This window comes from Rhinopithecus roxellana, chromosome 21 (assembly GCF_007565055.1).
Source record: "Rhinopithecus roxellana isolate Shanxi Qingling chromosome 21, ASM756505v1, whole genome shotgun sequence".
NCBI classification, from domain to species: domain Eukaryota; kingdom Metazoa; phylum Chordata; class Mammalia; order Primates; family Cercopithecidae; genus Rhinopithecus; species Rhinopithecus roxellana.
Genome location: NC_044569.1, coordinates 18,551,925 through 18,577,834, shown reverse-complemented (window position 1 = coordinate 18,577,834; position 25,910 = coordinate 18,551,925). Strand labels below are relative to the sequence as shown.

The following is a 25,910-nucleotide window of genomic DNA, read 5'->3' as shown; positions in this document are numbered from 1 at the left end:
CCCACAGGCAACACAGGCCCTGTGGACCAGAATGCAGCAAAGACGCCACTCCTCCACCGCCAAGTAGCAGTGTCATAAACAGAGGGGGCTTTCAGTTTCTTCTCCCTCTTTGAGGGAATGCAAGTGGGGGAAATGAAATGAGAAGCTGGACTTCCTGACAATAAAAGCAGTTGAGGTTTAAGTGATTGATCAGGAAAATAAAGACAAAATGGTCACATTTACACTCAAAGCAGATGAAGTGGTCTTAGTGGCTTCATAAGTATTTCTTGAATAGAACTGCACAGTGTATAAAGTGCTTTCAAATACTTTATTTCCTTCTCACAACAACCCTGCAAGGTGAGTGGAACAGGTGTCATTGTCTCTGCTTCTCAGTTGGTGGAACTGCAGTTTGGGAGAAGTGCTTTGCCCAGGGTGACAGAACCAGTGGGAGCAGAGCCGGGATGCTAATGCGGGGCTTCAGCCTCCAGATCTGCAATTCCCATCCTTGGGCCATGGCTTCTCTCCATGCACATCGTAATTCGTCTAACAATCAAAGAGAAGTCACAACTCAGGACAGGAATCCTAGGGAATGGACATTGATGACTCATTATCAAAAGAGGGATCCCAGACTCTTAGAGGAGCTCAGAGAAAGTCACTGTATCCCAAGGTAATCGGCAATGGCTTCAAGGAAGAAGGGGGGCTTGGGCTCGATCTAATTCATTCAAGCAACTCTTTGTTCCCCAAATGGTTCTTCGAAAAGTTGCCAGTGAATTCAATCCAGTCATTTTTTTAGCAACAAGTTGCTTGGGGATGATCTGCAAAATAGTTGGTTACCTGATGTAATCCATTTTTACTGAAACTGTTTTATGTGTTAAACAAATCATGGTGATTATTTTTGTGTTTGCTTTTTTGTCAGCTTAAAAGCAGAGGCTGTTTCTCAGGCAGCAGCCCTAGCTCTCAACCCTCAACACCTGCCCACTCTAGGCCAAGTCCCAGCTGCTGCTGCAGCAGCGTTGACAGCAAATACAACTTTCCGTTGCTTCCTGTTGAGCAACTGGAAAAAGACGGAAGCAAGAAGAGGACCCTGGCATCAGACGTCAGCACTCTGGAAATGGGTTTTCACTGGGGACGGAAAGAAAGAAATTGCTGAAATGGAAGGAATTATCATTTCTAGAGTCATCTCTGGATAACAAATTGCGGAGGCCTAAATATCCACAGATTATTCTATCTGAGTTTATCTTGTTGCGACAGATCTGCATGCTGTAATCAATCATGCTGCGTATCCATAAAACAGCTTGATAGTACACATGTATTCTCCTCAAAATAAAGTTGTAACATTTACACATAATAACTTATTGGGCTGCAGGCTTTGCCTGACGTATGCTCAATATCATCTGATGTTTTATTGGATCCCACACAAACTTTTGCCTAATATAGTCGTTTCTACAGAGAAAAGTTAATTGAAAGTCTTGATTATAATAAAGAAAAAAATTTTTTAAAGACAGGGAATTGTGACAACTACCCTGGGGGCTGCAGAGAGGCCAAGGTGGGTGGAACATTGAGGGAAAAGGACAAGAGTGGATTTGAAGACCCCCACTTGCTGGCTGTTGGCTCTGGAACAGGACAGTTCAGCTGTCCAGATCTCAGCTCCCTCACCTGTGAAATATTTGGCATTACCAAATGCTAAGGTGTAAATCATACAGAGAAAGTGAGATGGGTGGAAGAGGATGGAGAGATCACGGGAAGGGATTCCTGGGCAGGAGATAGGCATAATTAGCCAGTGTGACACAGCACACAGAAGACCACTTTGTCTGATTCAGTGTGGGTTTGGGTAGTGGTAAAAGAGTTTGAAGAGGAGCTTAGAGCTATTTCTGAGGACTGTCATTATCGGTCACAGCTGTACTCTGTTCAGTTCTCTCGCCACACTCACTAAAATCTGTATAAAAGTTATTTATTTGTTGACTTATTTATTATCTGTATCTCCCCATCTCAGACTCTCAGATCCATGAGGCAGAGACATGGCTATCTTGCGCACTGTAGTGTCTGCAGTCCTTAGCATGTACTAGGTACTCACCAAATAATTGACAAAGGAATGAAAAATAAATGAGTGATTGACCAAATCAGGCCACGAATGCACCAGCTCCAATTCTTACAGAGAGCTGCCACAGAGGTGCTACACTGACAGCCCCTCTGGCTAACGTCCTGTGCTCTCCCTCTCCCCAAAGTCCATCTAAACTCCCATCCAGTGCCATGCTCCCAGCAATATAACCAACCTAAAAGCAAGGACCAGTGGGCATGCTGCCCTTTGTGGACAACAAAGGGTCCCTCTGCTCTCTACCCCAATCTGAGGACACATGAGATGTGGAAGCTGATTTGGGGACACACTTTAAGAAACCACAGAAACTAGCAAGTGCCATATAAACAAGTAACTCTCTTTATGTTGTAGAAGTTCCAGTGGATTGGGTGACATGCAGGACCATGCATCAGGATCATTCTCAGAACAGGAATATCACCTAGGGAGCTTTGTCACCTTTCCACCCTGGCTCTGCTTTTGGAAGTCCTGGTTGAGTCGGCTTGCACTGGGGCCTGGACACCTATCATTCCTAAAGTTTCTAAAGTTTCACAGACAATTTTGATGTGCTCTGAAGATTGACAACAGCAGGACCGGACAATGGCTTAGGTCCCTTCTTTCCTGCTTCCATTGTAAGTGTAGTTTTATCCAAGACTGATTGAGTTTTCTTTGAGGGAGACAAAAAGGAGGAATGAATATTCATTGGTTTCTTTGAGGGAGGAAAAAGAGGAGGAGTGAATAGTCATATGGTTTTCTTAAAACTCAATCCAGTCAAAGATAAAACAAGTGACTCAATTAGAGAAAGTTTAATATCTGGCCTTCTAGTTTAATAAAAATTAAACTAGGGTTTTCATTGTCCAGTGAGCACACCATGCTCATTTCCTGCTCCTATCTTTGGTTTGTAGAATTCTTCAGCGACCACCATCGTCCTTTCCTTCCTCCACAACCTACCCAAATCACACCCACTTATTTGGGGAAATGATGAGATATGGCTAATCGTGTAAAAATCGCTGACAATTGGGCAAAGAACTTACCTCAACCTTGTCTTGCTGAGAGCTTTGAAATTTGCATTGGGATAGCCCACTCCTATTCACTCATTAAACAGACATGTTGACTCAGCTCTATCAGGAGTTCTATCATGTTTGACACAGCTCTATCAGGAGCTGTGCTAGGTGCTGGGTTCAGAGCAGTGAAAGAAACTGATATGGGAACATGATTCGTGCTTCATGCTTCAGCATCATTGCTTAAGAGCAATCTGCTGTTTGCAGCTTGGTGCTTTGGGAAATCTGTAGTGTTGACAGCTTCCAAGGGTTTAAGAAGACATAACTCTCATGAAGAATCACAGATGTTATCCTGAGGATAATCCATTCAATCATCAAAGGTTTTATTCTTATACTCTGTGACAAAGAAAAGGGTAAGATTTCATGCGACCCCCTTTAGGTGGGGCTACTCTGCCCCAGCAAAATCCACAAATAAGCAAGTTGAGTTTAACTATAAACTTGGGGACTTTTGCCTTGGAAATGGATCTGGTACCTTGGCTCTTCTGTCCAGGCCAGCTAGACCTTGCTGAAGTTGGGCTGCTGGTCTTAACAAGCCCGTGTGTTTGGTTGCCATGGCTGTGAGGTGGGGAAGGAGACCCAGGAGCATGCTGGATGCAGGAAGCAGCAGCAAATCAGGCTGGTGAATCCATGCTGCTGAGATAATCAGGGATATTAGGGGCAGGACTCTTCCTCTCTTCTCAGGCCAGTCCTTATTCCTTACACAAAGCAGCTGGAAATGGTTGCATTGTCCTGAGCCAGGCTGGGTGACTGAGTTGCAAGCACAGACTCAGGGATGAGGACATTTCCCATGACAGCCTGCACTTATTCTCAGCCACGAGGGCCCTGGGTTTGCTCCCACCCTTCTCAGCTCAGGCCATCCTGTCTCTCTAGAATGGTTTGAAGCAGCTCCAGGATGGCCCTTGGACCTGGAAAATGTCCCAGATCGGAAGGGATTAATCACTATGTGACGTTCAGCATCTTCACTCCCCAATTCCTGGTGCCAGCAAGTCTCTGCTCTCCCTGCCAGGACCTCTGCTATACTCAAGGTACACAAAACCCCCAATCTACCACACTGCACACACCCTTTCCTTTTAGTTAACCAAAGTCAGACTAGCACTTTCAAAAAGAGCTCTTATTAAGAAACCCTGGGAGCACAAAGAAGAGAAATAGATGAGTGCAATAATGCTTCACATTTGTATAGCACTTTGCAGTTTGCAAAGCACTTGCACATTCATTACCTCATTTACCCAGCATGGATTCCTTCCCATAACTTAAGTAAAGCCTAGCTAGAGATTGGCACGGGCTCTTCTAAGAGTGTCCCCCATCCCTGCCTGACTACCATTTCCCCAATCCAATCTTGACATCTGGCAACACCAACAGCCTGAGTAGAGAGTCCTGGTGAAACCTAAAGGTCTGATTCCTGGTCCCAGGTCTGACTCAGATTTTCTCCTGGCCTACCCAGCCCACCCCTCTCCCAGACATTGTGTCCTGGAAGCATTTTCACTAACTAGTTGCTAATGGTGCTTCTAACCACAGAGGGAAGCACTTTCACTTATTTGTTTCCAGAACGGCACTGGGATGGGTCACTATCAACTTATTTGTGCAGAATAATAGCTAACATTCATTGAGCACTCTTGGAGTGCCAGGCACTGCTTTTTATGTGTACTAGCTCATTTCCCTCTCACAAGGAGCATCAGGTGGACTGTATGATCTCCACTGTACAAGTGAGAGAAGCAGCTTGGTAAATGCAAGTCGTATTTTACGTTGTAGAGGTAATCAATGGATTGGGTGGGCTGCGGGACAATGAAACTAACCCCATTTCCTTCACTGAGTCATCACTTTATGAATGCATGAGTTCAAGATGCATTTACCAACCTCCTCCCATGTGGCTAACCTCATGGATGCTACAGTGAATCAGGCATGGCTCTGCCCTGAGGATCCCATGGGCTGGCTGGTCATACCAGCCTCTCCTGCTATTAATGTGTAATATAATAAGTGTTATCGCAGAGGCTCAAACCCAGTCTAGGGCCTGGGAAACTGCCCAGAGGACATGACTTGGGATGAGGAGGGGCAGAGGGGGCACCAAGTGGAGGTAAGAGAGCATATCTGGAAAATGCAAAAATCTTAGTACTACTGGTCAAGTAGGGTGTGACGAGTTATATACTAAGTTATGAGATTTGGGCTTTATCCTGAAATCACTAAGACACCATTGATGGGTTTTAAGCAGAGAAGTGACATGAAAGCGACTTTCCCCCAAAGTTATTTTTTAAATTAAGTCTCTGCTTCTCATCTTGTTTTCTTGTGGTAGCCTCTTTCCAATAAAAGTGAGTTCAGATGGGGGAACTCGTTAAATAAGACCCTCTGGCAACTGGTTGCTAATTAGCTAAAGTTTTACTGCCCTCTATTTGACCAGAGGTGAGATGATTCTTTCTCTCCCTCCCATGCTCACTCTCTCCCCAACCATGGTGGGCTTAGTGATGCTGAGGCCCGTTTGGTTCAACAGGCTCACAGGGCAAGTCTGGGTGTGAGGCTCTGAATATTTGTAGCTTCTGTTTCTACTCAATGTCTCTTTACATTTTGGTGTCCATCTACAAGAGTCACCTGCTGTCCACATGATGCTGTCAGAATTCACACATTGCCACCAATAACCAATACCCCATTTGTCAGGCATTGAAGACTTTGTATCACACTGACCTGCTGATGTCCCCCCACCTACCACCCCAGTGGGGAACTACTAGACCTAGGATCAGGGCCAGGCTTGGAAAAGGCCAGACACTGGCACCCCCTTGCCTTCAGGGAGCATTCTTTATTCAGTTCAGGATGCAATTTCAGCAGGCATCAACATAGAGAAAAGAGGGAGGAAGAGGCCATGGTTTGCTGGCCAGTCCCACCATGTCAATTCTGATGATTGACAGGGCTGCAGGTGGCACAGCCAGCACCTTCTCACAGCTGGGAATGTTGTCTTACAAAGGTTCAAAATGTCCGAAACCCCCAGGTCATAGCACATATGTGAACTGGCCTTTGGCTGTTTTCCTCTTTGGACCCAAAGTTCTGTTGTATTTCCACAGATGGGACAGACCTCAGAAACTGGGCTCTGACCAATTGTGCTATGATCTGATCATGGGATACCAAGACAATGGGTAAGGACCTTTACCTCTGGATCATGAGAGGATTAAAGACTCAGAGTCTGCTGAGATTCATAAGCAATTGTACAGGGCGGCTGTGCACACTGCTTTCATCAAAACCCCATAGGGGTCCTGCAGTCCCCCGAAAGGTTAATAAGCCCAGATTTGGAAGGTGCTTGCTGATCTGTACACACCGACCATATCGCACACCTCCAAGCCCAAGACCAGCCTTCCCCACGGCAAGTCTGCCCAATCACATCCAGTTGACCCAACTAATGCAAACACGGCAATAATTTATTTCAGTTCAAAGAAATGCAAATTGGGTTAATATTCCTTTCTCTGAACCATCACATATTCAATGTAAACTAATTCATTTCCACAGCAGTGAATTTTTCTAGAAACAAATGATACTCTGTTCTGCACAATTCAAACTAGCACATTTTTTAATGCAACAAACATTTATAAACCACTCATCCCTCCCCCCTTCCCTCCTTCCTAAAAATACCCATTGCAGCACCATCTTCGAGCCTACAGCCTGTCATCCCAAACTGCTGTATTGTATTTATATAATGGGACTGTTTCCATCCCAGTCATCAAATAACCCTGTTTATTATTATCCCCATTTTACAGATAAAGGAACTAGGGCATAGGGAGGTCAGCTGACCCTACCAGCCCCAAGCCCCACAGCAGGGCTATAGTGGAGAAGTATTTCCAGGCCATGGCAGCCTTGGGAGAGCAGAGGCCGGCAGTCTGGTTGGGCTATGCTTCTAGAGAAAGCACACACTTCAGGGGGGATGATGCCAGTGGTCCCTCATCACAGGCCAATGCAGAGATGACCATGCCCAGAAATGTGGTGAGAGGCCCCCTTAGCCACTTCTGCCTGTACCCGGGTCATGCTGGACAAATTGTGTGACTACCTGTAAAGGCAGGAGTTCCAAGAGAGGTCAGAGGGAAGCTTCTTGGAGATGACATTCAGGATCTGGAGGCTTAAGGCCATTCAGGAGTGTCAAAGGAGTCTCACCCCCATCCCACAAAGTGCTTGACCTCTCCCCAGCCAGTGACTCCACACTCGGGCTTCTCCCATCAGGAAGTGCCCCAGGCCTCCTGCTGCAGCCTATGAGGCCTGTGATAGGGCAGCAGGCTCAGCTGGTCATCACTAGAGGCGGATCACGGGTTGGCATCCACCTTTCTATAGACACAAGACTTCATAAACACACATATATCATTTCTCCTGAGGATACAGCTCTTAATTTAAAGGACTAACCCCCCCAGGGGTGGGATTATTTCTAGCCCCTTTCTAATACCATTAGGGAGGAATGTGGGGCTTCATGCTGGTGAACATCAAAGTGGCAGGTCCATATTCCCTATCCAAGAGCTGTCTGTGAACCGGTCAGCTATATGGACCAAAGGCAAAAGTAACTATTCCATTTGCCTTGGACCCCACACTTGCACCCAAGCGCATACCTGCGCACGCCTGATCTGAGGTCCCTGACACTCCAGGCTTCAGTGGGGTCGGGGCAGAGGCTGTGGGACCCACAGCATCAGCACTCTCCTGCAGAAGGACTCGTCACTAATAAACACGCTGCTCCAGGCATTTGCTCACAATTGTTTGATATTTCAGTTTTCAGTCATTTTCTCAGTTAATAATTTATTAAATGGATTATTTGTCATTTCAATGTATTAAAAATTGATAAAGGGCTCATTTCTTTTTTCCCAAGCTAGGACACAGGGAGAGATACACAGGCCAGAGTACAAATTAAAGACTCCCTGCTCCTTTCCCTTCCCCTGTCCCCGTGAAGTCGCTCGCAACCACTGAGCACCCTCAGGTCCCTTTCCTGGTGTCTTTGCACACAGAGCCCTGCTCGCTAGTCAAATGATGAAGCAAGAGAGCCTGGCCCTCACCCCCACCCAGACACCTTCACCACCCAGCCCTGAATCACGGTTTTTTATCACAGCCAGACCCCGAATCACGCCAAAAGCAGTGTACATCCCTTGTACTGCTCTGCTCAGCAAAGAGAATGCCCTCCCAGCTCCCTCAGCCTCTGAAGACTGCACAGTCCCCATCTGAGGTGGAACTGTATTTTAAACAAGGAGCTTGGAATCGTGATGGGATTTCAGGCACTGTGATAAAAGTAGGAGGGAGGTGTTTACAGCAGCAAAAGAACTTGCAGGGGCGCTAGAAATGGCTACCTGCTCTCTCCGTGGGCAACACCAGCACCGTCAGCCAGCTCTCCTGTCTCTGGTGCTCTCAACGATTTCACTGTTTCTATATTCTGATCCTGGCTCTGCCTGTGTTTACAGAACAAGCATATGAAGACACTTGAGGAAAAAAAAAAAAAAAAAAAAATGTAAGCAGGCTGTCTCCTGATCCTTCTCCTCTTCTTCTTCCTCCCCACCCTCCACCATCCTCTGGCTCTGATTTGCTCCTTCTCTCTTGCTCTGGACTCTCTTACCATCTTCACCACCCTTCCTGCTTCTCTCCCCTCTCCCTCTTTCCCTGGTACTTGCTCTATCCTTTTTCTGCCTGACTTTCTTCCCTTTGAGCCCTTCTTCTTGAGGTTCACAGACTGGTAAATACCTAGATTCTCCTAGCCGTGAGTGTGGCCTGCGAGGGCCTCCTTAGAGCCACGATGGAGCTTCATCCCCAGGGTCCTGGAGTCACAGCTGTTCTCTGGTTGTTTCTAGGCTGAGAGTGAAACCCCAGGACCATCCCATGTGCCCAGGTCCCAACTTCAGGTCTCAGAGTACCCACCCAATTGCAGCAAAAATAAAAAAAGACAGTGCTTTCTGGATCCAAGATGGTGCCAGGAAAAGTCACCCCCTCGAACTCCAAGCACTGCTAAGGGTAGGGAAAAGAAAATAAACCAGATGGAGAGGTGGGAGCCTGGAGAAGCAGCAGCCCCTCAGAGTCACTTTAGCCAAGAGCATCGGTCACCACTTCACCGTTTCTGTCTGCCTTCACAGGCTCCTTGAGACCCCATGTATCACTGTTTTCCAGAGTACTTTTCCCCAAGATGAGTTTAATGGCCTTATGAAAACCACACTGTGCACGAATTGGGAAGTTTCTGAAGCACCGCGCCGGCTTTCATGCATATACGCTTGCAAAGTTCCCACAGCCAGGCTGGAAAGGCAATTCAAGGCACAAAAACATCCTTGGGTAAATTACTTCCTATTAGTATGTCACATATTTCTTAGATACGACTGTAGTTCCAGGAGGTGACAGCAGCAGTTGACAATAAAACTTTGCACTCTTTTATTTATATTTTCTCTGCCTTTCTATTTGTTTTATTTTTTCTTTCCCCTCAAAGTTACATAACATTGCAAGGAGCTCATCATCCTGTTGCTCCCAAGGAAACAATACCCCCTGAGGCTTTTCTTGACATGCTCTATGTGAGGTTGTCCGAGAAGACATCTAACTTCAAGTACCACAGAGGAACCTCAAAATAGGCATCACAGCATTGTTTAGACAGGAGGCCTGTGAGTGGGGCTCCCTGAGTCCCCAGTAGTATTCTTCCTCAGTTTCTCCCCTGACCACAGCATTCTGCCTAGTGAGGAATAATACAGAATTCTCCACTGAAGGCTGGGCGTGATGGCTCGTGCCTATAATCCCAGCACTTTGGGAGGCTGAAGCGGGTGGATCACTTGAGGTCAGGAGTTTGCGACCAGCCTGGCCAACATGGCGAAACCCTGTCTCTACTAAAAAAAAAAATACAAAAAAATTAGCCAGGCATGGTGGTACACACCTGTGCATCCCAGCTACTTGGGAGGCTGAGGCAGAGAATAGCTTGAACCCACGAGGCAGAGGTTGCAGTCAGCAGAGATTGTGCCACTGCATGTTTGCCTGAGTGATGGAGTAAGACTCCGTCTCAAAAAAAAAAGAAAAAAAGAATTATCCACTGAACAGCCACTATATGCCTAGGCCAGAGCTAGATGATCTGGAAGAGGCAGGAGAAGATGGGAGTTCATGGTCTAGTTCCTAAGTCCCACACAGTGAGACAGCCTACTCAAAAGAAAAAATATATTACAAGTGACAAAATGAGCAGACTAGCCTGAACATGCTAAAGGAGCTGAGCTGGAAGGGACCAAGGTCAGGCTAAAGGAGGCTGTGACCCACAGCTAGGCTTCCATGGACAGGCAGAGGACAGAGCCGTTGCGACCTTTATTGCATCTTTGGAAAAATGAGGTTTCCCTTAGGCTGTTCTTTGCAAACACAATGGCACCCTGGCATTTAAAGGCACATCTGGATGAGAAGGAAAATGTATTAATTCGTTTTCATGCTGCTGATAAAGACATACCTGAAACTGGGTAATTTACAAAAGAAAGAGGTTTAACTGGACTCACAATTCCACATGGCTGGGGAAGCCTCACAATCGTGGTGGAAGGCAAGGAGGAGCAAGTCCCATCTTATGTGGATGGCGGCAAAGAGAGCTTGTACAGGGGAACTACCTCTTACAGCAGCATCAGATCTCCTGAGACTTATTCCCTATCACAAGAACAGCATGGGAAAGACTTGCCCCCAGGAATCAGTTAAGTCCCACCGGGGCCCTCCCACGACACATGGGAATTCAAGATGAGATTTGGGTGGGGTCACAGCAAAACCATATCAGGAATGCTCTAGTGAGTCTCCAGCAGGGAACTGGTACTCCTCATCAAGAAACTTCTCTTCATTGTCCCAAGACCTTAAGAATTCCTTCAAATGACCGGGCGTGGTGGCTCACGCCTGTAATCCCAGCACTTTGGGAGGCCGAGGCGGGCGCATCACGAGGTCAGGAGACCGAGACCATCCTGGCTAACACAGTGAAACCCCCATCTCTACTAAAAATCCAAAAAAAGTAGCCGAGCGTGGTGGCGGGCACCTGTAGTCCCAGCTACCGGGAAGTTGAGGCAGGAGAATGGCATGAACCCAGGAGGGGGAGCTTGCAGCGAGCCGAGATCACGCCACTGCACTCCAGCCTGGGAGACAGCGAGACTCCGTCTCAAAAAAAAAAGGAAAAAAGAAATTCCTTCAAGCACGAAGAGGACCCAATGTGCCAGCCTTTGGCCTGGGGGTGGATGAAGCTCACCTCAGCTTCAGCTTTCTGGCTTCTTAATCCCTTTCCTTCCTGCTCCAACACTCGCTCAGGAGCCTGATTCCTGTGGTCCACTGCCAAGCTCAGAACCATGGAGAAATAAATGGCAGCCCTTTACTTTCTCCCTCCCAAAAGCACCCAGCTCATTTTTATTCTAAGAATATCAGGTCTAGAAAGTCACACAGCTTAAGTTTACAGCTGAAGAAAGGGCTTGGTTGTTCTGCCTGGAGTGTTTTAACCCTGTCTCTGTAGAAAGATGAGAATCCAGACCTTTAAAAAAACATAAAGACCACAAAATTTGAGTAGTGCCCACCCCAGGATGTTGTTTAGTGTAAATCCCATAACATGGTGAATTTAATTATTTTTAACTTTTCAGCTAAAAGTTCTGATACTGCCTTCAGTGTCTTTGAAACAATGGGAAAACTCTATCACTAAAAAATAAAAGATTAATCCCTTTATTGCAAATTGTCCTGTGCCCTTTTTTTGGTCAGTGCAGATACATCCTGAATATTTTAGGACTCTTTGGACCTCAATTGTCTACCACTTACAATTCAAAATTGCATCTCCCCCTGCCTTTTCCCAGGACTCTTAATTTCTCTTCTATCTCTACCATTATTTATTTAAGCCTCCTAACTGTATTATTTATTTTAACACCATATCTGTATTATTTATTTTACTGTAGCTCCATAACAATATTATTTAAGTCTATAAAATAAAGCCTTTTCCCTTGAACTCTCTGTGCAAAGTAAAATTGTATTGTACTGAAACATTCTTTGAAATGCCCTTCTTTTCTACCACTGGATAATAATAATAATACTTTGCATATATATAGTACCTTTCATCCTGGGATTATTTAAGTCTGCAAAAGCAGTCTGTCTGAATTCTCTATGCAAAAATCATGTTATATGATAATATTCTTTGAAATGTCCTTTATTTTTCACCACTTGCTGGTATAGAAATGCTCTGTCTTTATGCACAACTTTTCACCTAGAAATTCCCAAGTGGTTCTCTCATTAATGCTCATCTACTTAGAAGTGGCTGGGTTAATATTGCTCCCACTTCCTGAGTGGTGAAAAGGAACAGCAAGAAGACTTCCATAGACAGGAAATGTGTGTGACTCAGAGGACATCAGGAGGAAGGGTGTCCACCATCCCACGAGGTTCCTATCTGCCATGGAAACAGTTTCTCACAGCCTATCTCCTCCTGCCCATCATCTGCATTTATCAAAGAAACACAGACTGAGCTCTGGAGCCAGATTTCCTGGGTTTAGATGCAGTTACTCCCAAGTGGCACATCCTGGGCAAGTCCCTTGGCCTCTTGAAGCCTCATCTGGCTCACCTCTACTCAGCATCCTCCCACAGTCACACCCTGTGCTTTGCTCAGGCCTCTCTCACATCCAAAATTATCCTTTCTACTCCTAGCTGCCTATCCATCCATTAATGTTCAACTCCGGGTCCATCTCTAGGAAGAGTGTCTTAGTCCATTCACGCTGCTGTAACCAAGTACTATAGACTGTGTAGCTTATAGACAACAAAAATTTATTTCTCACAGTTCTGGAAGCTCAGAAGTCCAAGATCAAGCTGCCAGTAGATCTGGTGTCTGGTGAGGGCCCATTTCCTCATTCATAGATGGTACCTTGCTGTGTCCTCACATAGTGGAAGAGGCAAACTCCCTCAAGCCTATTTTATGAGGCCACTAATCCCATTCATGAGGGCTCCACCCTCAAGGCCTAATGACCTCACAAAAGGTTCTACCTTTTAATGCCTTTACTTTGAGAGTTAGGATTTCTATAAATAAATTTTCAGGCCACACAAGCATGCAGACCATAGCAAAAAGCAAATGGAAGCCCATTATATTCTCCAATAACAGCATCCAGTACCTGTCATTTTCTTTCTGAATGGCCCTTGGATCTTAAGTTCTAGGCAAAATATCCTGGAGCTACATTGTGTTATTTTACACAAGTTTAACTGTCTCTTATGATTAAACTTACATTTATTAGTGGACTCATTCAACAAATATTTATTGAGTATTTGCTATGTAGTGGACACTCTTTTTGGCTCTAGGAATACAGTTGTAAACAAAACAGTCAAAAACCCCAGCAATCTCAGAATTTAAAATCTTGTGGAAAAATATATCCACTACCAGATCTGTAGAGCTAAGTCACAGCAAAACCCACACCTTCTCTCGTGGCTTTCTAAGGGCTGAACAGAGTATAGTGTACACTGCTGGGGAGCAGAAGGTACTTTTTATCTGATTTTTAAATTTTTAATAAGAAAATACAAGACTTTGAAATAATTGTAACCATTTTCTCTAGTTTCAAAAAAACTTTTTAGAAATTTGCCTTCAGCCCCAAACTGCTTACTAAGTTCCTGACTATCCTTATAATGTTTTATATACTCAATCTAACTCTTCCCAGAGTTACCCATCACTGTGAAGAGGATCAAGTCCACAACCTCTAACCCTTAAGTTATTCATCTGTTAAGTGGGCTGGTGACTTCTGGTCTTGTTGGGAAGAAGAAATCAGACAGTCATCCAAAGGGCCAGTACTATGCCCGGCCAATAAGAGCAGCTAAATAAACCACAGTACCACATCCTTTCCCTTCCTAAGACTCTGGTACTAACTCCATGTGATGTCTGAAGGGCTGAAACATTTGGGCTGATGAAAAGGGCTGTCTGATCTCCCCAGCAAGTTCCCTCCTTAAGAAGACATGGCAACACAGAATCAGTCTCCTGTCTCTTGCAAATTATATATCTGATAAGAAGTTAATAACCAGAGTATATAAATAATTCCTACAACTAAAAAACACAACAAACAAACAAACACTTGATTAGAAATGGACAAAGGACTTGAACAGACATTTTTTCAAAGATGATATATAGTCAACAAGCACATGAAAACATGCTCACATTACTAAACATTAAGGAAATGCAAATCAAAACCACAAACGAGATATTACCTCATACCTATTAGGATAATCACATTCAAAAACAACAGAAAATAACAAGCATTAGCAAGGATGTGGAGAAATTGGAGCCCTTATGCATTGTTGCTGGGAATGCAAAATGGTGCAGCTGCTATGGAAAAGAGTTTTTGTAGTTCCTCAAAAAAATTAAAATGAATGTTATCCATGAGATCCAGCAATTTCACTTAGGGGTACATACCCAGAAGATTGAAAACAGGGTCTCAAAGAAATATTCGTACACTCACGTTCATAGCAGCATTATTCATTATGAACTCATGTTCACAGCAGGGGTATTCCCATTCACAGCAGCACTATAATAACAAAAAGGTGGAAGCAACACAAGTATCTACTGATGGATAAATGAAGAAACAGGTGAATTTAAAGTGAAATATTATTCAGCCTTAAAAATTCTGAAATGTTTAAGAAAGGAAGCCTGACACATGCTATAAGATGGCTGAACCTTAAGGACATTTTGCCAAGTGAAATAAGCCAGTCATAAAAAGACAGATATTATATGATGAGGGACCTACAGTAGTCAAATATATAGACACAGGCCAGGCGCAGTGGCTCAAGCCTGTAATCCCAGCACTTTGGGAGGCCGAGACGGGCGGATCACGAGGTCAGGAGATCGAGACCATCCTGGCTAACATGGTGAAACCCCGTCTCTACTAAAAAAATACAAAAAACTAGCCGGGCGAGGTGGCAGGCATCTGTAGTCCCAGCTACTCGGGAGGCTGAGGCAGGAGAATGGCGTAAACCTGAGAGGCGGAGCTTGCAGTGAGCTGAGATCCGGCCACTGCACTCCAGCCCGGGCGACAGAGTGAGACTCCGTCTCAAAAAAAAAAAAAAAAAAAAAAAAAATATATATATATATATATATATATAGACACACAACGTAGAATGTGGTTGCTAGAGCTTAAGGGTGGAAGGAATAGACAGTTGTTGTTTAATGGGTATAGAATTTCATTATTGCTGCTGCTATAAACACACATGCACACATGTTTATTGTGGCACTATTCACAATAGCAAAGACTTGGAATCAACCCAAATGTCCATCAGTGACAGACTGGATAAAGAAAATATGGCACACATACACCATGGAATACTATGCAGCCATAAAAAAGGATGTGTTCATTTCCTGTGTAGGGACATGGATGAAGCTGGAAACCATCATTCTGAGCAAACTATCACAAGGACAGAAAACCAAATACCACATATTCTCACTCATAGGTGGGAATTGAACAATGAGAACACTTGGCACAGGGTGGGGAACATCACACACCAGGGCCTGTCATGGGGTAGGGGGCAGGGGGAGGGATAGCATTAGAAGAAATACCTAATGTAAATGATGAGTTAATGGGTGCAGCAAACCAACATGGCACATGTATACCTATGTAACAAATCTGCACGTTGTGCACATGTACCCTAGAACTTAAAGTACAGTTAAAAAAAAATTAAGAAAAAGAAAGAATTTCATTATTGCAAGATTAAAAGAGCTCTGAAGATGGGTTACACAGCAATGGAAATGTACTTAACACTACCAAACTGTATACTTAAAAATGGTTAAGATGGTAAATTTTATGTTATGTGTATTTTACCACAATTTAAAAATAATTTAATGCAATTGAGAAGAAAAACTTTCTAAAAGAATTATCCTGCTGTTCAGCTTTGCTCCCAAATTTCAATTTTGGATCATTTTCTCCTCTAGTACGATGTTAGGCACGTCAGCAACAGGCTTTCCCCTCCAGTCCTCTCAAAGACAATTGAGAGATAGACATGGGAATCCAATAAAAGAAGATAATACTGGCTCCAAGGCAGCTAAGAACTGATTGGAAAGCAGAGCTTCAGCCCTGTGGCCAAGTGGACTAGCCAGTCCTTCCCCCTAAATTCAAGGCCCTGAAGCTTACCTTCCCCTGCTCTGTATGCCATGATGGAGTACAGACAGGAGTCAGAATCCTGCAGACAGATTCTGATCAGAGGGAGAGCAAGAGGCTAAGCTCAGCATTTTCTGTCCCCACCCCCCAGAGCCTCATCTCCATCCCCTAACCCAGGGAAGAGAGACTGGGGAGAAACCAGGGATACAGACATCCCTCCACTTGGAGAGAGAGGAGCATGTGTTCTCCCCAGTGAACTACTAGGCAAATTAAGGATTGGTCTAACCTGATGTTTTGAAAGTTTTATACCGAATTACCTAAAGAGTAAGAGAAAGTAAAGGGGCTTCCTCATGACTCCCCCAATATTCCCACCTTTCTCCATAGGATCTGGGAATGAGCCAAAAACCTTGGCACATGGCAAGCAGCACATTTCCTAGAAGTCTTACTTGAAAAAAAATTTCTCTCCCAAAGTATTAATCCTCATGCTGACATCACTGTTGATGGGGTATGAAGTTTGCTGGTGATGAGGTTTTCTTAATCCTAATGGGATATCTGTTAAGAAAGAACTTAAGTTGAAGGACTCCAATAAGCTGAATGACTTGTGCATGATGGAAGTCTCAGTGCTTTGCTCTGGGTGAGTGGGGGGAAGTGTGTGAAGGAATCTTTTGCCTGGGCGGTGGCCCTCATCGGCAGTGAGCCCGCTGGAGCTGGGTCTCCTTACCATCCCTGCCCCACCACCGCAATTCCCCTCTCTTTTGTATTTGGAGCAATTCCCCTCTCTTTTGTCATTGGAGCAATTCCCCTCTCTTTTGTATTTGGAGCAATTCTCCTCTCTTTTGTATTTGGAGCTGGAGGGTGAGGATGAGGGTCTGAGTAAATTTGTATCAGCACATCAGGGCCTTTTGGGAGGAAAGAGATAGAAAACCTCAACTCCTCTTTGAATCCTGAAGTTACTGAAACATACTAGATGGACTAGAGCAGGCCATACCTAGGCCGAATAGCAGAAAAGGAGAACAAACTCCTTGAAAACAAGCAAGCAAACAAACAAAAGGGCTCCATCAGGAGAGAGCCTGGGTTCCAGAGTAGTTGTGGAGGGTCTCTTGCTGATGATAGGCCCTCCTGCTGACTCATTCTCCCTGATGCAGGCCTGTGGGATGAAAGCTTCTCCACAGTGAGATGGACAGGCTATGATGGCTGGAGCTGGGGTTTCTATGAGGCGCTGGGGTCTGCCTGATGAAGAGGCACCTCTCTCACACTTCATCTGGGCAGCCCACAGCTTGGGCAAGCTCAAGAGGCACACCACAGTGGACTTAGGGAAACACCTAACACCTGACTCCCCCAGCCAGGGCTCCAAGAAAAGGTTGCAAACTTCAAAAATAAGCATAACTGAACATTGCTATCGAAGTCAATCGGGCTTTTCCTACAACTCTTCAGATACTTCAGGTAGATGTGCTGTCTTCTCATGAGGTCTGGCATCCCTCACACCTCAGGGCCTCCCCTGGTAACAGATGGGCCTTGGTTGCAGCAGGGAGGTCTAGCACGTGGGTCTTGAGATCAGCATACCAGTGAACTTCTCCCTATGGTACAGCCTCCACCCCACCCCAGGCCACAGAAGCAGTTTGTGGACTTTTTACCAGTGAGAAATCTTTTCAGTGCAGGCCAACACGATTCAACATATTCCCAAGTTCCACTCCAGAAATCTAGTCGAATTCCTTTTACAGCAAATAAAGTATTTCCCCTCTGGAGCTGTAGGAGTGGAAGAAGGAAACACGAGACACGTGCCAAAGAGCAAAGATACTGAGATCCTTGGTGTGATCGCAGGGCTTTAGGACCAGGAAGGCTCATGTGTGCAGAGCTAGTTTCTGAAACTAAAACAGCAGATACAGGGCTGGCTGCCAGCATGGGTCACAGGCCGAGGAGTGGCTTTCTGAAGAGTCGGGTTCAGAATCGATTAAGCAGCAGGGCTATTTATTGACCACGTTAGATTTCATAGGAAAGAAGAAAAAAATAATCCACCATGAAAATGAAATCCTGTGAGTAACCCCAATAGGCTTGCCCACCAACTAACGAGAACAAGGTAAATTTGAGCTCAATTTACTCAGATGGATAATAAAACTTTCAATTATGGTTGCATTATTTGTTGCTATATGGTTGAAAGATTAGGTGACAATATGCAAAAAATAGTTTCTTCATATTATAATATTTAGTAATGTCATTTTATTTTTTATATGTTTCATTAAATTGTTTTGTGGCTTTATTATCTACCCAGATGCACAGCCCAGAAACACAATTATTCAGATTTAGAAGCAATAAAATTTGGCATGCATTTTCTCGTATTCAGAATTCCTGCATGTTAAAAAGAAATTATAGCATTCTTCCCACATTGCACTGCTCTGAGGCCCTCACAGACCCATTCATTAACCGAGACATTACAGAAAGCACACCATTTAGGTTAAAGGGCCCTTCGGATAACAGATATGCATGCACGAAGCAAATATTTCACTGTAGCTCCGCCTTTTGATTATGACAATAATAGCGGCAAACTGATATGCGTTAGCTATAATGTGCTGCTCAATGATGGATCCATTGAGTGGTGAAAACTCTGATTGCAAAGCAGCACACAGAGAAAGCATTATGACAACAAAACCTATCTTTGTAACTATCAGGAAGTGGGAGTTTTACTACTTGGAGAAAAATGAAAGCTTCCTGGGGAACTGTATTTTAGAAGAGTTCTCTAGGATGTGAATCCTGCACATGTTTCATGGCCCATGGAGTGGTGAGTGTAGACAAGTATGAGTTGAGGGATGGTGGCTCCTCTGCCCAGAAATATTTTTCTACTGACAAGTCACAGCCCAAGGCCTCAGAACCTCCCAATCAAAGTCCAACTAAACACTGTGGGAATATTTATCCACCTCTGGGACCCTAACATGCCTTTCAACTACTTGAAATCATGGAAACCAAAATGCATATTCATTAAGGAATTTAACACAAGACTATCAAGAGTCAGTTTTGTTTTGGGAACAGTTGATGGTGTTAAATGGAAGGGGTGCCAAAAGAGGGGTAAGAGGTGTCAAATGTGATCTTAGACCACTCAATATAGGAAAGGATAACTTAAAAATTAGAAAAATATATTTGCAGTACATACCACCAAAAACAAATGACTATTGAAAATATACAAAGAATTACTATAAGTCCATAAAAAAGGAGCAAACAAAATGATAGAAAAAAAGGAATAGAAGACATGAACAACCATTTCACAGAAGAGAAAACACATATGGCCAATAAATATTTGAGGAAATAACAGAGAAATGCACAATAATGCCTTTGATAACAACTTGATTGACAAAATTAAGAAAGAATACATCATAAAATACCAGAGATGATATGGAGACAGAGGATCTTCAGGGAAGAGGAAACTGGTGAAACCTCATTGGAAAAGAATTTGGTATTATCTTATAAATAGTCCTAAACTCTACAATCCCCAGATTCTAGTTCTGGGTATCTACTCAAGAAAAACTCCTACATGTGTGCACCAGGAAGGATGTACAAAAGTATTCATAGCAGCACTATTCTTGGGAGCAAGAATCTGGAAATATCCCAAATGAATAAGTAAATTCTGGTGTACTCCACAATGAAAAGATTGTGAGGTACTCAACACTAACGAACTGCAGCTACACACAACAATATGGCTGACTTTTGGCAATATAATATGGTTGGAAATAGTTGGCTCCAGGAGACTACAGGCAACATGATTTCTTTTTCTAAAAAATTAAAAATAACCAACCAAGCAATATAATCTTAGGAATGAACATATATAGTAAAACTGTTACAAAGCAGATGATGAGTGCAAGATTCAGGAAAGTGACTAGCTGTCATCAGGGAAGCCAGAGATGGGCTAGAAAAGCTGATGGAGGAGTAGGCAAATTGTGCCAGTGTCTAGTTTCCTGTGGCAGATGTGAGCTCTCAAGTGCTTATGACATTGTAAGTACACACACAAGGTAAAAGGGGGATATACACAGACAGTGAGGGGAGTGTGGCAGGGATCAAAGAGTAACCCAATCCTAAGCACTGAAAATCCTAGGTGATTATTTGGTGTTCAGGCACCTTTGGTGTATATGCATGAATGTATGTGTGTATATACATATATTTCATCCACACACTCACTGAGAAAAACATTGTTTTTAAATGGGAAATTAAAAGTAATCTATTATTCCTAAAATGATCAAGAAGCAACAAAACAGGGTGCAGTGACTCACACCTGTAATCCCAAAACTTAGAGGCAGAGGTGGAAGGATCTCTTGAGCCCAAGAGTTTGAGACCAGCCTGGGCAACATAGCAAGACTCCATCTCTACAAAAAAAAAAAAAAATTAATAGAAAATTTTTAAAAGAAGCAATAAAACAGATATTCTGTGCTGAAAATACTAATTATGCAAAAGATGAGGGGTGGAGACTAGAGGAATAGGACAAGAACAGAGAAAGTGATAAAGACCCAACTGAGGGAATTTGCAGGGTAAGGCTCCCCTTGGAAGAAAAGCCACAGAGGGTAAAAGGAGGCTTGAGCAAGACAGGGGACATCATCCAGTGTGGTGGTCCTCAATTCCTATCAGGCCTCAGAAAGCACCTGAGCTTTGAAAAAATACAGATGTCTGGACTCCACCATCTGAAATTCTAAATTCATTCATCTGACTCGGGTCTGAGTATCAGTAAGTTTCAAACATCTCCAGTTGTTACCAAAGCTGAGAACCACTATCTTCTGGGAAAAGGGTTAGATTCGAAATCATACCTAGGTGTTCTGAACCTATGTCCAGCATTAGCTAGAGATAATTTGGTCCAGTAATTTTATCTCCCTGAACCTCCATTTCCTCCTCTGTAAAGTGGGCGGTCAGGGAAAAGGAGGGGGCACTAAAGACCCTCACAGAGTGATTTCAGAACCTCCTGTTTTATTTATGTTGTAGGCAGGAAGGTGATGAATCTCAGACCACATTGTCTTCAACCCAGGGAGAAGAGAACAGGCCATCAGTCCCCCGGCTAGATGATTAGATAATGTCTCAAGGCATGATTAATTGAAGTGGTAATGTAGTCTAGTGGTTAAAAGTGGGGTGCTGGGGAATTTCCAAGCATGACTCAATGAATTCTTGCTCTAACAACCCAAGAATTGTTAGCAACTGTTAGAAGTTGGGTCTAACAACCCCAGAGTTGTTAGCAGCTCTAAGAACTGCTACAAGCACTTAAAATTTTAAAGAAAAAAAAAAACATATCTAAGCTCAAAAACAAGGTAGCCATTGCTGTGGACCAGAAAAAGAAGAATTTCTTTTTCTTCTTTTTCAGAATTTTGAGAACATCAAGGGATTAATTGGATTCATGGGTCTCCTGGGCTCCAGAGCTGGAAGCATGAGTTGTAGTCCTGGAGTTTGGCTTCTTCACATCAACAGAGACCCTGGGAGCCCCAAGTTAGCAGAAGACCGGGTAGGATCACTGAGTGAAGCCAAGGCTGGGGTCCAGTTCCCATTTGGGAAAGGAAGGCCTGGGAAAACAGTAGCCTGCTGCGAGGGGCAACAGCCCCGTGAAGACATTGGGTAGTGAAATTGGAGAGAGGGGAAAAAAAGCATAGACTAGCAGCTAGGAAGTGAAACCGGGCAATCACAGGTTCTCTGACCAGATATGGGATACTCCAATATCACTCCAAAACAAAAGCCCCAAAACATACATCTAGCTAGAGGCAACCATAAAATTTATATAAAATGTAAAGTTTTCTAGAAAACTATGAATTAACTCATAGTTGACTCAGAAAAATAGAAAGCCTGCATAAGCTGGTAACTGCTGAAGAAATGGAATCAGTTATCAAAATCTTCTCCCCAAAAAGCACCAGATGCTGCCAGTTTTAAGGATAACTTAGTGAATCTATAAGAAATGGATAATTCCTACTTTATAAAATATTTGAGAGAAAAGAAAATAATGGAAAGTTACCCATCTCATTGTATTGATACCAAAATATGACAAGGACAGTAAAAGTAATAAAATTATAAATCATTCTTGTGCATACAGATATAAAAATCCTAAATAAAATACAAGCAAATAAACTTCAGGAATATATTTTTTGAAGTGTGACCAGATACCTTTATCCAACGAATATAAAGAAAGATGCTCTAATATAAAAATAGAAGAGAAATATCACATGACTTTTTCAATAGGTACACAAAAAGCACCTGTACTGGATGTTCTAGCCAAGTAATACTATCAAGATTAAAAGAATTGTAAATGAAGACTCAAAATAGTCTTATTTGCAGTAATATATTTGTATATGTAGAAAATCTAAAAGCATCTCTCAACTATTAGAATAAATTAAAAAGTTAAGCAATCCTTATGTACAAAAGATAATCTTTTAAAAACTAACAATGTGCCTATATGCCAATTTGAAGAAATAATATTAAAAAAGGATTCTATTTACAATAGCAAGAAAAACTATGAGGTTTCTAAGAATACAACTTTAAAAATCTAGATTAAAAACTTCATAGAGAAAATTTTCAAACTGTTACCGAGAATCATAAAATAAATAAATAAATAGATAAACTGTTTTCATGGTTAGGAAGACTCGACTACATAAAAGTATAATTCCACTCCCAAATTAATATATAAACGCATTGCAATTACAATCCAAATTTTGACAGGGCTTTTTATGGAGCTACACAAGATGATCCTAAAAATGCATGTGAAAGAAGAGTAAGAGGCCAAAATTACCTAAGGACAAAATTGGAGAACAACATGAAGAGATGTCACCTGCCTGTATCAAGTTTTGTACTAAAGCAACAGCATGGTACTAGCATGACAATCAACAACAGAACAACGGGACAGAACACAGGGCTCAGGAAGAGCAGATTTCACATGACACAAGAATGGATTCTAAACAAGAGTGGAGATTGGACTAATGAGGAAAGTGTACTGGGATAAGTCATTTTCCATTTGGGAGAAATGAAAATAGATCTCTACCTTTTTCCATATACAAACATTAAAATCCAGACATATGTGAAAGCTAACTGGGAGGAAAAGCTCTAGAAACCGAAATAAAAAAAGAATATCTTGATGACAAAGGAAAATATTTCAAAAATAAGACAAATTAGTATAGTCATTAGGAAAAACAGTATGCAGTTTCCCCAAAAAATTATAAATATGATCTAGCAAGCACGCTATTGGGTATATATACAAAGGAAATGAAGTTAGTATGACAAAGAGGTATCTGGATTCCCATGTTCACAGCAGGATTATTCAAATAGCCAAGATATGGATCAACCTAGCATCCATCAATGAATGCATAAAGAAAATGTGGTATATACACTTCTGATGGGGTTAGGTCCTGATAAACCAACCATAAATCAAAAATGCATTTAATACTGGCAACACAGCATATGGTCCCTAACTTAAAATCATTCAACTTATGATTTTTCAACTTTATGATAGTGTGAAAGCGATATTCATTCAGTAGAAACTATAACTCCATCACAAGTTGTAAGGCGCTCCTTGACATACAAAGGGGATGCCTCCCAATAAACCTATCAAAAAGTCCAAAATCGTAAGTCAAACTATTTTAAGTCGGAGACTGTATGTATATATGACAGAATACCATTCAGCCTTTACACAGAAGGAAATCCTATCATTTTTGACAACATGGATAACTCTGGAAGACATTATGCCAAATGAAATAAGCCAGCTACAGAAAGACAAATACTGTGTGATCTCACTCATATGTGGAATCTAAAATAGCTGAACTCATAAAAGTAGATAGCATGGTGGTTACTGGGGTGAAGTGTGGCAGGGAGGGGATTCGGGAAATGCTGGTCAAAGGAAACAAAATTTTCATTAAACAGGAGGAATAAATTCAACAGACTGATTGTACAATATGGCGATTATAGTTAGCAACAAGGTATTGTATACTTGAAAATTGCTTTAAGTAGATTTTAAGCGTTCTCACCTCACACAAAAAAAGATAACTACGTGAGGTAATGCATATGCTGATTAGCTTGATTTAGCCATTCCACAATGTATATATATTTCAAAACACCATGTCGTATACCATAAATGTGTATTTTTTAAATTTTAAAACAACTTGCATGTAATAAATATTTGTCAAATAAGAGAATGATTAAAATGACTAAACACAATAACGAATTAAAAACTAAAAAACACACAAATAGCTCACTACAAAAAATTTCCTAAAAAGCTCCACAACAAACATTTGTTTGTAAATTGTTACTTTTAAAAAAATGAAAATTTCTGCTTGTTAAATACCACCAGAAGTAAAGTGAAGACAGTGCAATCCACAGAATTTATATTCAGACTTCACCCAAGAAATTCTATACATACATTTTTAGAAGACAGATACCCCAACTTAAAAAAAGGGGGAGATCATGGAATATAAAGCAGATGTAGCAGAATATTAAGATCGAATAAAATTAGAAGATAGGTACATGGATGCTAGCTGTTGTTCTCTGAAGTTTTCTGTGTTTGAAATGTTTCATAATAAACTTAAATAAAAATAAAAGCTGTGCTTTCACATCACCCAGGCCTGCTGTGCTCATGTTTTAGTTCTGATACTTACCAGCAGCCATGGGCAACACACCTGAACTTTGCAATTAAGAATCTCAGTTTCCTTATCTGGAAAATTGGAGGAGTAATAACACACATCTGTGGGTGGCAGCTTCATACAGGGCTTGACAATAGCTAGTACTTAATAAAATCTTGTTTCTTTTGTATTAATAATAATATTAATCTCATTCACTCCTATCTTTTTCCTCTCTCACACATAATGTCCTTAAGTCTACCCAAAAAAGCTAAGTCATATTAAGCCTTTGACCTAATTGATGTAGCACATTCTTTTGAGCAGTGTGTGAGACACATTTATTTCTAAGAAGACTGGGCAGGTCCAGACCTGGATAAACTCAAAAGTATGAAATGTAATAAGTACTTGGTACCCACACATCCATTAGAATCCCCTAAAAGCTCTAAAGCATTTACCCTCTGCCTTAACTGTTATTTCCTATTTAGATGTTAACTGATAACAAAGGTGTTCACTAGTATTCCTGTGTTTTAAGAAGGACTCAGAAATAAAATATCTTTCAGATCCAAAGTACATATTAACAGCAGACTAATTCTGTTCTAAACCCCTTCAATCACACCAAGTAGGAATTTCTTGTAAAGTAGGACAGGAGCTGGAGCTGCAAAAGTCATATACTCTCACTTCTGAGCCAATATTCTTGCATTTACACATACACAGACAGAGAGAATTTCTTCACCCACCCTCTGCTTCTGTATACTAATAAGTAGAGCAATCTAGAATAGGCTAATCATTACAGCCTAATATTCTGTTGTGGTCTGTAGGGTAAAGGTCTTGGCCCTGGAAGTACTTGCGGTCTCCCTTGAGAGGGACAATCATCCCTAGAGTCAATTATCCAAAGAGGTGGCAGATTCCCGAAAGGCAGGCCTCAGGCAGGGAAGAGAATCTTATTTCCCTCAGAGTCTCATTTTATAGGAGCTGTTCTTCAAGGAGTCAAGATGCCTGAGGTGAGCTCCTAGGCAATAGAGGCTAAAGAGATGCCCACCCCATGGAGACAGGCTGGGAGCTGGGATGAGATGAATCCTATCACTTTCAGAGACCAAGTCATAGCTTCTACATCAGATTATGTAATATAACCTCCTCCCTGGGTTTGCTGCTTTATGACTTTTCTCCCAGGTCCTCAGTATTGTTGGAGCATGCCAGTGCTCTCATCCTGGGTTCTTACTTACTTTGTTAATTA

At 42.5% G+C, this 25,910-nt stretch overlaps 1 long non-coding RNA gene across 1 annotated transcript; it reads right to left on the bottom strand.

Moving 5' to 3' along the window:
* Positions 1-288: 288 nt before the first annotated feature.
* On the bottom strand, positions 289-3,519 carry LOC104679757. Its single transcript, XR_750368.1, has 2 exons — positions 3,085-3,519; positions 289-522 (listed from the first exon to the last, which is right to left on the bottom strand). It is a non-coding gene; the product is annotated as an uncharacterized LOC104679757 (long non-coding RNA).
* Positions 3,520-25,910: the final 22,391 nt, after the last annotated feature.